Genomic DNA, 17,509 nt, shown 5'->3' with positions numbered 1-17,509 from the left:
TATTTATGTATGCCTTTTAATAAAATTTTACATAAAAGAGGTCTTACTATACTTATTCTGCATTTTGCTTTTTTCAGCTAAAATGCTGCCTGAGAGCTCTTTCCACATGTGCACTGCAGATCTACTCCCTTCTTTTAATGTCTGCCGAGTCTTTGTTAGAATGTGCCTTCCAATGGCGCCCGGGTGGCTCAGTCAGTTAAGCGTCCGACTTCAGCTCAGGTCATGATCTCACGGTTCGTAGGTTCGAACCCTTCTGTGCTGACCCTGACACCTGCTTTGGATTCTGTGTCTCCCTCTCTCGCTAGCCCTCCCTCCCTCATGGTCTTTCTCTCTCTCTCTCAAAAATAAATAAACATAAAATAAACATAAACATAAACAAAAAGAATGTGCCTTCCAAATGAGGGGCACTCAATATAATTCCTGCCCCCTTTCTGTCCCTTTACTTCTTCTACTCCCTGAGACCAGAGTGACTTATCTGACTCATAAGTTTGGAAGAATAACCTAGACATGTTAGGTTCAACTCTGCCCTTTCTTCTGAGCACTGAGTTACCTGTAAAGAGTGTGCCTTTGGCTCCTGTAGAAGTAGGCAGAACTGGGTGAATGGCTGCTCAACTCTGGGTTTCAATGGTATGAAACGTCTACCACTTAATGTGAGATTACATATGGTCCTACATCCAACTTTGCCTTTTATCAGAGATAGTTAGGCCTTCATCTTCAGGTCCTTTGTTTTATTTTTCAATTTGTTCAGAACCCAAGCAGGGAAGAAGGCCGCTGTTCACCGGGCCTACCTAGGGTCCCCAAATATTGTTCCTTATTTGGATATAGCAAAATGTATTTAACGTTTCCTAATGATGAATGTTTAGGTGGTTCCAGCTGATGCTTAAACAAACCACACCTAAGTGAACATCTTTATACATATACCTGGGTGTACTTTTTTGCAAGCACATCAGTGGGTAAACCCCTTGCCGTATAAGGGCTGGATCAAAGGTATGGGCCTTTGTGTCCCAAGTACAGATGGGAGAAAATGCCTCCTTGGGAAAGAGGTAGTAAGATAACAAACTAATAATTATAATGGCAACAATTAACATTGAGTTATTTCTTGTCGTGTGCCAGATTCTGCGCTAAGCACTTTATATATGTTAATGCTTTTTGACCTTATGAGATAGTGACTGTTATTATCTCCATCTTACAGTTGAAGATACTGAGATCAACATTGTTAAGTAAGTAGCCCAAGGTCACAAAGCCAGTAACTAGTAGCAATGGAATCCAAGGCCCTGTTTGTGTGATTGCAGTCTGACCACCTGACTGAAGGTGTTCCCCATGACATAGAGTGGGTGGTAGCCTGCCTAGCATTTGAAAATGTGCAAAGAAGCATTGGTTCAGGGCTCAGCTCACACATGTATACATATCTAGTAGAGTGACTAAGAGTACAGAATCTGTAGCCAGACTCCATGGGTTCAAATCCCAACTTGGCCTCTTACTCACTGTGTGAGAAGTACCTAGGTTTCCTCATCTGCAAAATGGAGATTTTTAAGAACTAAGTTATTTGATTTGTAAAGCACTAAGAGCACAGCCTGGTATAGAGTTAAGTCCTTCATAATTGTTAAATAAAATTAATTCATTTATTTTAATAAGTATTTTTAAGTCCAAAAGCAGTATATGAATTCACATTTTAGCTACATTAAATAATTCAAATAAAATACAAGTATATGTCGGGGCGCCTGGGTGGCGCAGTCGGTTAAGCGTCCGACTTCAGCCAGGTCATGATCTCGCGGTCCGTGAGTTCGAGCCCCGCGTCAGGCTCTGGGCTGATGGCTCGGAGCCTGGAGCCTGTTTCCGACTCTGTGTCTCCCTCTCTCTCTGCCCCTCCCCCGTTCATGCTCTGTCTCTCTCTGTCCCAAAAATAAAAAAATAAAAAATAAAAAAAAAACGTTGGAAAAAAAAAAATACAAGTATATGTCATAAGAAGTGAAAGTCCCCCTTCTCCTTCACATCTGCTTCCTTCTGACCCCATTCAACCCTACTCCTCTCCTTAGGAGTTTATGGTTAGTGTCTACACTTCCAGGCCTTGTTTTGTTTTGTTTTTCATATGTATTTATCTTTATATGTATATAGTTTTATTTGCATGCATATGCCATTGGAAGAGTAGTTTAACATGGTGATTAATAAATGGATTCTGGAACAAGACCATCTGAATTCAAATCCCAGTTCATCTATCTACTCGCTGGGTGATCTTAGACAAATTACATAGCCTCTCTGAGACTCCGTTATCTCATCATCTCCGCAATGGGGGAAAAGCCAGTACCTTCCTTGCACAGAAATGAGATGAGTTAATACATACAAAGCTTTTAAAACAGTGTTTGATGCATAGAAAATCTTCAGTAAGTGCTAAATCTCATAATTATTCCCACATGTGTTGTATGGGGACTTCTCTGTCCCTTAACAATACCTCTTAAGGATTATTCCACAGCAGTGTATAGAGATATACTTCATTTTAAAAATGGCTAGTATGTTGTTTCATGGTACAACCACACTGTAACTTATTTATATGTGTCCTAATTTGGGTTGCTTCCAGCATGCAGTCTTTTCTCATCTGAGGATAGACAGTTCTGGTGCTAATCAACACAAGCTTCACCAGCCATCAGTATATTTGACTTCTACTTACCAAACATGTATAGCACTTACTACCTGTTACACAATGCCCTAATCACCTCCCAAATGTTAACTCATTTAATACTCATTATGATGCAACTAAAGTAGGGGCTAACTAATCCCCATATTACAGATTGGGAAATCGAGGCGCAGAGAGGTTAAGTAACTTACCCAAGACCAGGACTAGGAAAAGAAGGGATAGGATTCCAACCCAGGCTGGCTGGCTCCCAAGTCCATACTCTTGACCTCTCTGTCCACACTCTACACCTCTCTTCTTTGTTCTAAAATCCATGGCATCACTTCAATAAGACCCTGAGCCTCATCTTGTCACATTTTACGGCCATATTGTGAGTGGGAACTGGACCTCTTTGGAATATACTTAGGAATATACAAGTGCTCTAAAAGGGCAACATGATTGCTACATCAAGGAGAGTTCTTAAACTACCAAGAGCCAGCCTTACTAAGGATTGTTCTGACAATAACCATCCAGTGTTGAGAAAGCCCTTCAAGGGATGATACCAGCACTTGCCTTTAGAGGCCCCAGGTAGGAGCTCTCGACTCTGCCTCTCTGTGCCACACTGGCCCGCTGAGCAAACTCACAATGCAAGTCAGCAGATGGCCTTAAAATAAACAAACATGTTTGTGTTATGCCCTGTTACGGAACAGTACGTATCCAATTAGGTAGTGCAAACCTCATGCAAATAATCTTTTCTTTTTCCGATTCCTGCAGCATATGAGTCTTTCACAACAGACCTGGCCAACCCAAATTCCTAACATGCTGAGGTTCAGAAAGTCTGGTCAAAAGCTTGCTAGTAAAAAATGAAACCCTGCCTCCTGTGTCCTCCATCCCTGCCCCCATCCCCACCCTCAAGCTACTTTAGCTCTTAGATATGTGTATACTAAATGCCTTTTTCCTTAAAGATATGGGTAAGATATTTCTTTTGGTGCATGTCCAGACAATCTGGCAAACCCATGGAAGCATATTAAAAAAATACAGACAAGGAACAATAAATAAAATTAGGACAGACTATGGGCCTACCCTCTTTAGAAATCAGTATATCTTTTTAAATGGAAGACTTCCTAAAACTGAATAGGTTTTTAAATGTTTTGCTTTGTTAAGGAAAAAGTATGTATACATACACTTGTAATTTAATATTCTAGAAAGTTCCTGTTTTAATGATAAGAGTTTAAGTTTTCATTTCAGAAGTTATCACTCATTCTAACATACTAAAACCTGCATTTTCCTTTCCTAAATAAACTTCTATCTCTGGATTCTGTCCTTATAGAAAGAAAGTAGTTAAGGCCAGATTTCTACCCATCCGAATGCTTAAGTTTTGACTCAAGGAGCTTCCTGTTCTGTTCCAGCTGTGACATGTTGAGTGTCAACCTGACAATTGCGGACAACTCGCTATACTCTTTGAGCCTTGGCTGTGGCTCTGGCTCATACCATTTTAGGAAATAGGGTGGAAGATAGAGAATGGGGGGAGCTCTAATGGGAACAGGAAATAGGGGCTTCTCAGGGACTCCTTTCTACCCCTTTACTCTTCACATCAGTCAAGAGGACAGGATGTCTCTATCACCCATGCCTAATCCAACTCCTTCCACAGGGAGGTACTTGAGTCTTGGGATGGGTCCATGGACTCATCTTACCCTTAATTACAATGCATAAAGCTGGAGATTAGATACAAAGAACTATATCCTGGCAGAATTGCTAGGACCAAAGGTAGAAGTTTATTGGAAAAGAAGTCATCCATTTTTCATTAAAAATACCAACCACACATAAAAAGATCAATCAGTCACCATGCCCTCCCACACCGGTATCATCTAGTGGAAACTGCCCTAGCCCCTAGTCCCTGCTAAAAAAAAAAAAAAAAAAAAAAAAAAAAAAGGTAGGCCTAGCAGTCATGTTTTATACATGTGATCCAGCAGTCTGTTCTCATGGCTGATTGGACAAGAAGTGGGCACCTGATTCAAGGACAGTCCATCCATAGATTGGCTAGATTTCCTTGACCTGTAACTGGTATGAAAAGAGACACTGGGTTGGGACGCTAGGGCAGTTCGGTTGGTCGAGCATCCAGACTCTTGATTTTGGCTCAGGTCATGATCTTATAGATCATGAGTTCAAGCCCCACATCAGGCTCTGCACTGATGGTGTGGAGTCTGCTTGGGATTCTCTCTCTCTCTCTCTCTCTCTCTCTCTCTCTCTCTCTCTCTGTCTCTCTCTCTCCCATGCTCTCTGCCCCTCCCTGGCTGTCTCTTTTTCCAAATAAATAAATAAACTTTAAAAAAAGAGAGAGCAAGAGATGCTGGGAGAATCAGAGTCCCTTTCTCAGAGAGGTGGCATGAAAGCAAAGACGGATATTACCAGTTAGTTAGAAAGGAGTATGGTTGAACTATATTTCTAGTTATTAAATGCTGTGAACACTTATATTCTATGGGTGAAGTCTGTACTGCCACTTGAAATTGAGCACTAGCTTTTACCACTAGTTTCTCTGAAGCCAGCCCATCATGGTTCCTGATCTTGGGTTTCTGAAAACTCCCATTATCTTATCATGTATTTTTCTTAACATTCTTATACTTGAGCTAACTGGAATGAGTGCCTGATACTTGTAGCCAAAAAAAACTAAACTAAAGCATTATCAAAAAGGCAGGCAAAAAGAGAGCCAAAATAAAGGGGATGAGGAATCAGGAAAAGTTTAAACCAGAAGCAACAGGAGTATAAGGCTCTTGAGGTTGCAGATAATATTAACTGCAACTAACTCAAGTTGATTAAAGATGAAGAAGAAAAAAAGAATTCATGTATTCATGTGAAGGATGCTTAAGTAGTTCAAGGGCAGCCAGAATTTTTAAAAACTAGTGTCAGTTCCTCAAAGTGTTAATCCATAGGGCTGTTACCATATGACCCAGCAATTCCCCTCCTATGGAAAGGTATGTGCACACAAAAATTTGTACACCAATGTTTATAGCAGCATTATTCATCATAGGCAAAAAGTGGGAAGAAGCTTAAATACCCGCCAAATGATGAGTGGATAAATAAATTGATACATCCATGCAATGGAATGTTATTTAGTCGTAAAAAAAACAATGACGTTTGATACATACAACATGGCTGAACCCTGAATAAGTGAAAGAAGCTAGACACAAAAGGTCACATACTGTATGATTCCATTTATAGTAAAAGGCTAGAATAGGCAAATCCATAGACTGGAAGTAGTATAGTAGTTGCTAGGGGCTGGGCAGAGTGGGGAATGCTAATGGGCCTGGAGTTTCTTTTTTTTTTTTTTTTTCTTTTTTTAAAAAAAATTTTTTTTATTTGACGTTTATTTATTTTTGAGACATAGAGAGACAGAGCATGAATGGGGGAGGGTCAGAGAGAGAGGGAGACACAGAATCTGAAACAGGCTCCAGGCTCCGAGCTGTAAGCACAGAGCTTGATGCAGGGCTCGAACTCAGAGTGTGAGATCATGACCTGAGCCGAAGTCAGTCGCCCAACCGACTGAGCCACCCAGGCGCCCCTCTTTTTTTTTTTTTTTTAAGATTTTATTTTATTTTTATTTTTTTAATTAAAAAAATTTTAATGTTTATTCATTTTTGAGAGAGAGAGAGAGAGACAGACAGAACACAAGTGGGGGAGGGAGAGGCAGAGAGAGAGACACAGAATCCGAAGCAGGCTCCAGGCTCTGAGCTGTCAGCACAGAGCCTAACATGGGGCTTGAACCCATGAACCACAAGATCATGACCTGAGCTGAAGTCGAATGCTCAACCAACTCAGCCACCCAGGTGCCCCAAGATTTTGTTTTTAAATAATCTCTGTACCCAGCGTGGGGTTCAAACCCATGACCCCGAGATCAAGAGTTGCATGCTCCACCAAATGACCAAGTCAGGCATGCCTAAAGTTTCTTTTGTAAGGGATAAAAAAGCTCTGGAATTAGATAGTGATGATGGTTGCAGTACTCTGAGTATACTAAAAGCCACCCAATTGTATAATTTAAAAAGCTTAATTTTATGAGTTGTGAATTCTATCTTAATAAAACTATTAGTACAAAGATTATATATATACAAAAACAGAATAAAGTGAAACAAAAAAAGGAGTGTCACAAGGTAGAAAGCCAGAAACCCATATAATTCCCTCTGTCTCTCTTTCTCTCTCTCCCCCTCACTGTCATCTTCTTCCCTGTGGACATTTGCTTCGTTCTTGTCTCTCTACAAATCAGCTTTCTTAGATTTTTCATGCATATAGCAGACAAACTGAATTCTGTAGTTCAAAACTTGTAGGTCATGACAGAGACTAACTCGATGATCACCTAGGTTTTCTTTCTGGGCATACAACTGGACTACATTTCCCAGTATTCTTTGCACTTAGATGGGATCATGTGATGAGTTATGGCCTTTGGAATGGGGGCAGAAGTGAGTTTTCCAGGCCTGACCAACTAAAAAACCCTACTCTATACCCCCCTCCCTCTTCCTGTGACTAAAGCCTTAGAGAATAGATGAGCCACTAGATGGAAGGAGCCTGTGTGCTTGATAAAATTTGTGGAGCATGCCATTTCCCCATCTCCATCTACCTACATTGAAACTGTGATATTGCAGAGAAACAAACTAAAGCTCCTGAAATTTGGAGATTGTTTGTCATAGCAGTTAACTTATTCTGACTATATATGTCCTCTGCATAAGAGACTATCCCAGATTGACTGGCTGACTCTCAATTCCAATTTCAAATCTGTAGGTAAGAAAAGAGTGTTGGTAGTCTCCTACGAGTTCAGTCAACTGAGCATGTCTACCACAATGGCCAAGTAGGAGGGGTCAGTGTGAACTATGGAGATGAAGTTGCAATGCCTACAGTGGCTTTTTGTTTCTGTCCCCAACACATGCATAGATACACATATGGAGATGGATATTGATACGGAAATAAATGATACAGATACATTCTAGTTCCGAATTCTAAAAGTAAAGTTCCTTTCAGACAATTTGGGGGGGAAAAAAATCAAGTCACCATTTTCTTTCTTCCTTTACTTTTCATGTCTTCTCTTCCCCCGGCCCTGTGAGGTAATACAATATAGTAGGTGATAGTGGCTAAATCTCTAGAATGAGCCTCCCTAACTATAGTCTTGCTTCACCACTTTCTGGCTCTGGGATTTGGGGCAAATTTTTTAACTGCTCTCTGTCTTAATTTCTCCATCCACGTGGGGATATTACCAAAGAGTTCATATATGCTTAGTGCTTGGGGTGGTACCTGACATATAGTGAGAACTTGTTTACTGCTCATTGGTTATTATGCATCTGAAACTGCATTCTAGATTTCTAAAATTTTTTCTTAAATGTGCTAAGGATGGAAGATGGACTTTGTCTTTAGTGACAACTGTTTTTATGTTCTTATGGTTCCAAAAGAAGTGGCAACTGGTTGTTCCCAGTGGAGTAATGCAAATGCAGATGTTTTAGATGGAGATGCTGAGGCTTCTGTTTAATAACACAGAGTCACTTTTTATTGGGAGCAGGTAGACCTCTGTCCAGATTATTGCAATATCTCGTTTCCTCTGTTGATGGTCAGAAATAAGAAGTTGGGGCCCCAGGACTTGGGTCAAGAGTACCAGATGAGAGCCCCATCCAGGAGGGTGGGGCACGTTCCAATGCCACAGTGGCAGGCTGAGAGCTAAAGGGAGGGACTGCTCAGAGGGAGCCCCTGGAAAGGGCTGTGCAGGGAAACTTTAGAAGCAATGATACCTGATATCCACCTTTAAGTTTTATTTTTCTGCACTGTAATTCCCTTATGTAATCCTCAAGACTTCACAAAGTTTGTTGAAATTGCAGCCTTATGTTAGCTGTGTCTTGGGAAATAGAAAGATTTTCCCATTTCATGGTAAGGTAGATTAGAGCGTGACAGCCAGCTGGAAAAGCCATTATGAGATATCCAGGGGTGATTGGAGAGCAGGTGACCAGTGGAAACCCATATAGATTGTGGAATATGTAAACGCTTGCTGGAGGTTCTCAGAAATACCTGGAGAGAGGATTGGACTTCCTGCAGTCCTAGAAGATGGAGAGTAGAATTATGATATGTGAAAAGAAGGTAAACTAGTAAAATTGGGAAATCTGGAGAATCTCTGTCTATCTCTCTGTCTCTCTCTTTGTGTGTGTGTGTATATATATATATATATATATATATATATATATATATATACATATATACAATAAATGTGTGTTGTGTGTATACAATATGTATCTACGTTGGGTTTATAGTGTATACTTTTCCCACTTCGTATCATGAATCTTTCTTAGTATCCCTAAATATTATTCAAGTACATAATAAGAATATAACAAGTAATGGCCTCTTAGTACCCTATGGTGTGATTATGCTGTGATTTATTTAATTAATTCCAATTATTGGACTTCTTTTTGTTTTTCACTTTTTTAAATAATACTGCAGCAAACATTCTTATGTAGTCTTTTTTGCACATTAAAAGATTATTTCTCAGGTAAGTTCTCAGAACTGTATTTTCTGTGGCAAATGGTACAAACAGTTTTAGGTTTTTAATAGAAACTGACAAATTGCCCACTGGAAAGATCATACCCAGAAGGACTCCATAACCACCATGCCCCCATAGTTCCAGAATTATATGAATGTCCATTTCACTACATGTTTGTAGAGTAACTTGCACATTCGGGGGTTTAGCTGTACTCATTTAAAGATGGTGAACATGACAAACACAAGAAGGCATTTGCTTGTTACCAAGGCATTTCACCAAGAAAATATGTCTCAATGTCCATGTCAAAAGAATTGTCTTTCTTTACCTTCATGATAGTCTTTCTTTAGCAGGGTTGGCTGAGGAAACATCAATATTCCCTACAGAGAGAACTCACTAGCTTCCCTTAAAGGGAACTTCTTAATTCTCTCCTTTATACTTTGAAGGCAATGTGAAATAATCCATCTTCTGGTGGCATGATTGAGGGAAAATCTTGTCTCCAATTCTCTCAAGTTTACCCCTATAGGTGGCTCTAGGTAAATGCCTACTTGGTCTTACATAATATACTCATAGTGACCAAGACTTTAAATATCATTGTGGGGAATATTGATGGGAAAATGTGACTGGGCTTGGAGATCACTTATAGGACCAGATTGCCATATCTAATGTTGTCCATGAGAACATGAAGAGTTTCAGGAAGGATTTGATGTCATTGCTTTAAGAGAAACATTACAAATGATGTGTTCCCACCAGCTCTCTCCTGTCTCTTCCTTAAGTGCACCCCTCAATTCAAGGGTCACTATGAGCAGCTGAAGGTTCCTAGCACCCCAGGTTGGCAGGAATGTGTAGAGAGCAGTCCACTAGGAAACATCTACCCTGTTGCTGACCCTGCTCCCAAATAAGGAAGTGTAGATCAAGGAAGACATCTATGCAAGCTGTTCAATTTCTCTGACTTCCTCAATTCATGGGAAGTAGTTCTTTGGAAGTAACTAGAACTCTTGTTCTGCACTTTAAACACTTGACATTACAATTCCTCCACTGAGCAGATATGAAAACTAAGCAAGAAGTTTAGTTGTATCTCCTGAATTGGTTTTTTTTTTTTATGTTTTATTTTATTTTTGAGAAAAAGAGTACTCAAGCAGCGTAGGGACAAAGAGAGAGAGAGGGCAGAGAGAGAATCCCAAGCAGGTTCCACACCGACAGTGCAGAGCCTGATTCAGGGCTTGAACTCACTAACAGTGAGATCATGACCTGAGCCAAAGTTGGACATTTCATTGAGCCACCCAGGTGCCCCTGTGTCTCCTGAATTATAATTAAATCATAAAAGAACCTGGGCTAGTGCTGGACATTTCCTTTTATTTGTTTTTAACAACACTGCTGCTGACTGCCAAAGTAATCACGTGCGTTATAGAGATAGAAAAAAGTACAAAGAATAAAATAAAAATCACTCATAATCCCAGAACTCAGAGAGTAACAGTTAACATTCTTTTTTTTTTTTTAATGTTTATTTATTTATTTTCTTAAATGTTTTTTAATTTATTTTTGAGACAGAGAGAGACAGAGCATGAGCAGGGGAGGGGCAGAGAGAGAGCGAGACACAGAATCTGAGTCAGGCTCCAGGCTCTGAGCTGTCAGCACAGAGCCCGATGCGGGGCTCGAACTCACAAACCGCGAGATCATGACCTGAGCCGAAGTCAGACGCTCAACCGACTGAGCCATCCAGGTGCCCCTATTTATTTATTTTTGAGAGAGAGAGAGTAAGGGTGCACCCATGAGCAGGGGAAGGGCAGCGAGAGAGAGAGGGAGAGAGAGAATCCCAAGAAGTCTCTGTGCTGTCAGTGCAGAGCCCAACGTGGAGCTTGATCCCCTGAACCGTGAGATCATGACCTGAGCTGAAATCAAGAGTTGAACACTTAACTGACTGAGCGATTTGGGTGCCCCACCACTGTTAACATTCTTGTAGATATTTTTTCAACCTTTTGTCCATACATCTATATACATATAATCATCTCTTTTATGATCCTGAGATCATACAGTATTAGTATTATTTTGTAATCTCATCTTTTCTCGTTGTAGGTTGTTTTTGATTTTGCAGCATTCAAAAATAAAATTGTGAGGAGACTTCTTGGTAGATACCTCCTGGTACATAGCTCTGATTATTTCCTTTGGACTAATACTTCAAAGGGAAGTTGCTGAGTTAAAGGTAATCACATTTTAGGGTTTTTGATAAATGTTACTACATGCTTTCCAAAACTGTTGACAATTTTACACAACTACTAACAGTATATAAGACTACCTGTTTACCTGCCTCTTCATCTACACTAAATAGTATTAGAAAAAAAAAATTGGGGACGCCTGGGTGGCTCAGTTGGTTAAGCGTCCAACTCTTGATTTCAGCTCAGGTCACGATCTCATGGTTTGTGGGTTCAAGTCCTGCCTCAGGCTCTGCACTGATAGCGTGGAGCCTGCTTGGGATTCTCTCTCTCTCTCTCTCTCTCTCTCTCTCTCTGCCCTTCCCCGGCTTGTGTACATGCATGCTCTCCCTCTCTCTCTCAAAATAAATAAATAAACTTAAAAAAAACTTTTTTCCCAATTTTATTTCTGCCAAATGGTATCCCTTTCATTTGTACTTGTCAAATGTTCTTGTTCTTATATAGAATTATTGGTGATTTGTATTCCTTTGTCTGTGCAATGTTTGCTCCTGTCCTTAGCTGTGCCTACATTTCTTGAACTGCAGTTAAGCCAACTTGGTGAGCCTGGTTCTGTGCAAAATCCTGGATGACTGAGACTGGCAATTGCTCCACACTGACGAGAAGATGCTTTTCCCACGCCCCTGGCCCTGGTAAGCTCCCCAGGGGCTCTCCCACAAGAACAGCTTCTTGCTTTGGTGTGAGAGTGGCCCATCTTACGCCATGGATTGTGTGCTGGGCGGACATTGATGATGACCATCATTGGCCTATGCAACTGGAAATGCTCTGCTCTTACAGACCATTCACACCTTGATCAAGCACCCAGTGAGGCAAAGCCAAGCTTTAGACTAGGAGGAGAATGAAGAAAGATACAAAAAGCTTCTTGACCACTTACACAGAGGCACACATACGTGCACACACATGCATTCTGTTTGCATGTACATGCACATAAAATGGTCAAGAATAGAAACTAAAGGGAATGACATGATCAAAAGCAAATTATTCATATTATATTTCTTCCTGTCTTTCTCTAAAAATAATTTCTGACTGCCTAAAGACAAATTAGTGCAGTAATACCCATCTGTTTACTCCTCTGATGGACCTATAATAGGCACTCAAAGACCGCCTCCCTTAAGTCTGTAGGGAAAAAGGAAACTGCTTCTCAAATGCATTGGAAAACCTTGAAGTACTTTAGTTATACCCATGAAGGACCATAATCTAGGGGCGGGAAACCTCCAGGTCTTTAATCTTCTTATTATAGTCCAAGTGTTTCATTGTATTTAAGAACCACTTAGACTTCTTACACTTCTAGTTACAATGTATTTTTTTCAATTTTTTTTTTTTTTTTTTTTTTTTATGATTTTATTTTTGGGATGTGCCTGGGGTGGCTCAGTCAGTTGAGCGTCTGACTCTTGATTTCAGCTCAGGTCATGATCACAGGGTCGTGAGATTGAGCCCCACAGCAGGCTCCACTCTGAGTGTGGAGCCTGCTTGGGATTCTCTCTCTCTCCCTCTGTCTCTCTCCCCTACTTGCTGGTGCTCTCTCTCTCTCTCAAAAAAAAAAAAAAAAAGATTTTATTTTTTTAAGGTAATCTGTACACCCAGCATGGGGCTTGAACTTACAACCCCGAGATCAAGAGTTGCAGGCTCCACCGACTGAGCCAGCCAGGCACCCCTACAATTTATTTTTAAAGTACCTGTTCTTTACTCATAGACTTCTGACATTTGGAGAGAGAATAATTTAAAATAAAAATTAAAAATAAAAGATTTATTTTATTTTAAATCACAGTTTTAAATCAGAGGCCTTTTTACCTTTATGCTTTTATAAGATTTGTTTACAACGTTTTGATATTTTACTTGGTCATTTGGTCCTGGGTTTAAATTTTGGGGTATTAAAGAGTAGTGAATATGTAAAAATATGCAATTGCGGTCTCATCTGATGGTATACCTGAAATTAAGTTTCTAGTTACTCAGACTTAGTTAGGTTTTTTTTTTTAATGTTTATTTATTTTTGAGAGAGACAGACACAGAATGCGAGTGGGATGGGGTGGGGGGGGGGGTGGGCACAGAATCTGAAGCAGGCTCCGGGCTCTGAGCTGTCAGCACAGAGCCCAACGCGGGGCTGGAACTCAACAAATGGTGAGATCATGACCCGAACCGAAGTCGGACGCTCAACCGACTGAGCCACCCAGGCGCCCCCGGACTTAGTTTTATCAGGTCATTGTAACAGCTTATTGAGGTTCTACTGTGGTATGGGAATAAATATGGATAAAGAATATTAGACTTACCTCAGTGGGACATAAATCAGTCAAAGAAATAGTGTTTTCTGAGGACAATAGTAAATTAATGTGGATGAGAAATTGTTTTGTAAGGAATGGTAAGTATATCAGCTTATCATACAAAGAGACTGAGTAGTGGAGTACTAGGGATAGTGGTGTGGGGTGGGGAAGGAGCAGGTAACTAGTGGAGAGTCTAGGAAATCAGGTTCTCCGGCTGAAGGAGGAAGGGGGAGGGAGGACTTGATAACCCTGGCTTGCAAGCAAACTCAGGTACCCGCAATTCTACAAATGGGCCCCTTTGCCATTCTTCAGTTCAAGTTAATTTTCTGCTTTTGCTCTTCTTTTTTCACCGAACAAATATTTATTGAGCACTTGCCACAGTACCTTTCTAGGAACTGGGACTAACAGCGGTGAAGAAGACAGACAAAATCCTGCCAAACTTCTTTAAACGTTTCATTTATTTTTGAGAGAGAGAGAGCGCACTGGGCTGGGGCAGAAAGAGGGGAGGACAGTTGATCCAAAGTGGGCTCTGCGCTGACAGCAGAGAGCCCGATGCAGGGTTTGAACTCATGAACCTTGAGATCATGACCTGAGCCGAAGTCGGATGCTCAACGGATGAAGCCCCCGCAGGTGCCCCAAACTTCTTTAAACTATAGCCTCTATTTTCTCCTTCTGCTTTCACACTACCCTCTCAGTCTTCACTTCACCCCCCTACAACCTGGTATCTTTTCCCACCATCGTGATGAAACAGCTCTCTAAAGACCAGTGACCTTCTAATCACTATAACCAATGACCCTTTCTCAGTTCTCATCTTCCTTGGACTCTGTAGTATTTAGTACTGCCTGATTCCCATCATTTTTTTAAGCCTTGGCTCCTTTGGGTTCTGTGATATGGCACTATTTTTAATTTGTTTCCTACAACTGTTACTGTTTTTTTCTCAGATTCCTTCTCTTGCCTCCTAAGTAAATTTTGGTGGTCCCTCAATCCTACACTCTGCTTATTTCATTTTCTCTCTCTCTCAGATATTTTCCCTTGATGATTCCTCATGGCTTATATCTCTGGCTCTCTTTAGAAATATCCTGAATCTATATTCCCAGACCCAGCCATCTCCTTAACCCTAACCCCACATTTTGAGCCGTGTGCTGGAGGCTTCCATCTGGGGGTGTGGGCATGATGCTAGCACAGTATGTTTAAAAGTAAAGGCAATGTTTGTACCACTCAGGGTTCTCAACTGCAAACAACAGAAACCCACTTTGGCTAAGTCACACAGAAAATGAATTCACCGGGAGGATATCAGGTGGCTCACTGGGCCAACAGGGAAGCCAGAGGACCAAGCATGGAAAACGGGCAGGAACCCAGGCAGTCTAGGGCACAGAGAGCACCGCCAAATTCACCCCACAGGAGGAGTCTGTTGAGGACGCTACCTTGGAGCTGGCTGTCCCCCCCGTTTCCCCTGCCTCCCCCACGATCAGGGCTGGACTTCGATTTCTCAACCTGACTTTCAGTGTGGTGCCTAACTGCTAGTTTTTGTATTATTCCCCCCAATTTAAAAAGCTGAGCTTGGGCTTCTAGTTGGTCTAAGTCATGCCAAAAATGACCTCTAATTCTCTTCAGCCTCCCATAAAAGGAAAGGGATTCTGACGCAGGCCAAGAAAAAAATGCAATTAACAATCATTTTTTATTTTTTAGAATCACTTCATTTCTTTAAGTTGCCACTTGCATTTAATGCTGACATCATTCTATCCATCACTAAGAACTGCACCTTAGTAATCTCCTTTACTCCACCTCTCCCTCAGCTTCCGAGGCAGTCATCCAGGTCTGTGAGGGTTTTGTTTATTGTGCATTCATTTGTTGTTTTCCTTCACACTCTTTTCTTCTTGGACCTTTCTGCAGCTACCTCTCCACTGCAACAGCCTCCTAATTGCATGCCCCACTTTCAATGCCTCCTCCAATTTATCCACCCACAGGTTAATTTTTCTGTGACAACACTTTGATCATATCGCTTGCTGCTAAAACTACATTGTTGATAGATGTCTCAGCCTGGCATCCAAGGATCTTCACAACAAGAATCCCAAGGAGACCACGAGGCAACTGGGGTGGTGAAAATGCTTGACCTTCAGATGCAGATTGACATGGGTTCAAACCCTGATTTTCCCACATTCTAATTGTATACTCCTGAGGCTCCTTTTTTTGGTCTGAAAAGTGAGGGTAATAAAACATATCTCCTAGGGCATTCAAAAGCTCTTTGAAAGTCAGAATGGTGTTGTTAATAATTTGCATCTAGGTTGCAACATCAACTCACAGATGCTTATGCTGGGCAATATTCAATTACAGACCTGTCTGATTCAAAACCTTAAGTCAGTTGCCATCAATGTGGTTTTAATGCAGGCAGGTTGGGATCAGTATTCTACATGTTTTGGGGGCTGGCAATCTAACCATCATTTATAGCATTGTTCCTGATTTCAAACAGCTGACTTACAAATGACCTTTTGGAAATATTTTACTTGCAAGTAGAGAACTTCCTGTGTTATTAATTTTGAGAGTTGAATTTCCCCGATTGGCTGCTTTCCACTATAACATTGCTCTTTTAAAGTATTTCCCTGCAGAATTTCAATTTTGTGAGAGGCTGCTATGAATTCCTTGTGGGGGAAAAAGTGTACAGTTTTGGTGGACAGATGAAAATTATTGGTTGTCATGTCTAAGGTTTGCCCAACATCCGAGAAATGTGGTGAAGCCCTAGCACACAGAAATGTTGAAGCTGGTTCTACAATCTCAAAAAGTTTTAAGCCCCACTTCATGGTGTAAATGCTCGGTTGGCACCAGGAAAATTTAACTCCACAGCCCAGGCTGGGTCTCTTCTCTCTGCCAGTTGTGAATGGCACCATCAGAGCAATTAACATTAACGTGTGTCCACATCCATTCCCTCACTCTTGTATCCACACAGCAAACCCCCTCAGTGAGGCAAGTTTGGCGATCCCCGCAGGATAGATTTCATTCACATAAGCTCTTGCCAAGAATTTACAGGACTGCTAATTGCTTGATTCTTTTCTGAGGTCAGTAAGTCTGGAAAGTCTTAGGTGAAAGATAGCAATCATGCCAAGATTAGTAAAACAGTTATTTAATAAGCATGATATTTTAAACCAGTCTCTGCAGATACAGTTTGCAGGTGAATGTGTGAATTAATATGCGCTGCAACATATTTTCTTTTTGTTTTTGCATCTTTAATGATTTGTAAAAAGGAACGCATTTAGGATATTATTAAAATCATATAGAAGTCAAATCCCTTGTATCTCTCTCTACCTTTGCCTTCCCCCACCCAATGTTATTTCCTAGAGGCAATTACTGTTTAACAATTTGGGGTATCTCCTCCAACACTCTTTGTTTTTTTCCCTTGCAATAATCTTAAAGTTATCCCTGGGCATGCTTTATGGTTAGAACCCGAACAACACTGCCATTTAGCCTCTTACAGATTTTGGAGCTCTTTCACACACTGCTCATGTTAAACATAGAAGCTCGCTCTTTTTTCCAAAAGGAAAACTTTTAAGTTTTTTTTTTCCTCTATAATACTTATGTTCATGTGGGCAATCTATACAATTCCTTGACTATTGGGTTTAGTCTTTAAAATGACATTAGGACAACAAGGGGCACCTGGGTGGCTCAGTTGGTTAAATGCCCGGCTCTTGATTTCAGCTCAGGCTGTGATCTTGCGGTTTGCAGGATCGAGCACTGACAGTGCAGAGCCTGCTTGGGATTCTCTCTCTTCCTCTGTCTCTGCCCCCCCCCGCCCCCCGCTTGTGCTCTGTCTCCCCCTCTCTCTCTTTCAAAATAAATAAACAGGAAAAAAAAATTTAATAATAAAATAGGGGTGCCGGGGTGGCTCAGCCATTTAAGCTTCCAGCTTTGGCTCAGGTCATGATCTCATGGTTCGTGG

General features: G+C 41.0%; 1 long non-coding RNA gene across 2 annotated transcripts in view; it reads left to right on the top strand.

The window, feature by feature from the left end:
* LOC122237053 overlaps positions 1-16,597 on the top strand; it is a 58,533-nt gene extending 41,936 nt beyond the window's left edge. Inside the window, exons 4-6 of one of the 2 annotated variants that reach the window (XR_006215255.1) lie at positions 11,187-11,313; positions 11,848-11,952; positions 15,546-16,597. This is a non-coding gene — a long non-coding RNA (uncharacterized LOC122237053). Of the gene's footprint in view, positions 1-11,186; positions 11,314-11,821; positions 11,953-15,545 lie in introns of both variants that reach the window. The other variant, XR_006215254.1, reaches the window with a different exon arrangement.
* The last annotated feature ends 912 nt before the right edge of the window (positions 16,598-17,509 follow it).

This window comes from Panthera tigris, chromosome A3 (assembly GCF_018350195.1).
Source record: "Panthera tigris isolate Pti1 chromosome A3, P.tigris_Pti1_mat1.1, whole genome shotgun sequence".
Classification (NCBI taxonomy): Eukaryota; Metazoa; Chordata; class Mammalia; order Carnivora; family Felidae; genus Panthera; species Panthera tigris.
This window is presented reverse-complemented; position numbering and strand designations above follow the sequence as displayed.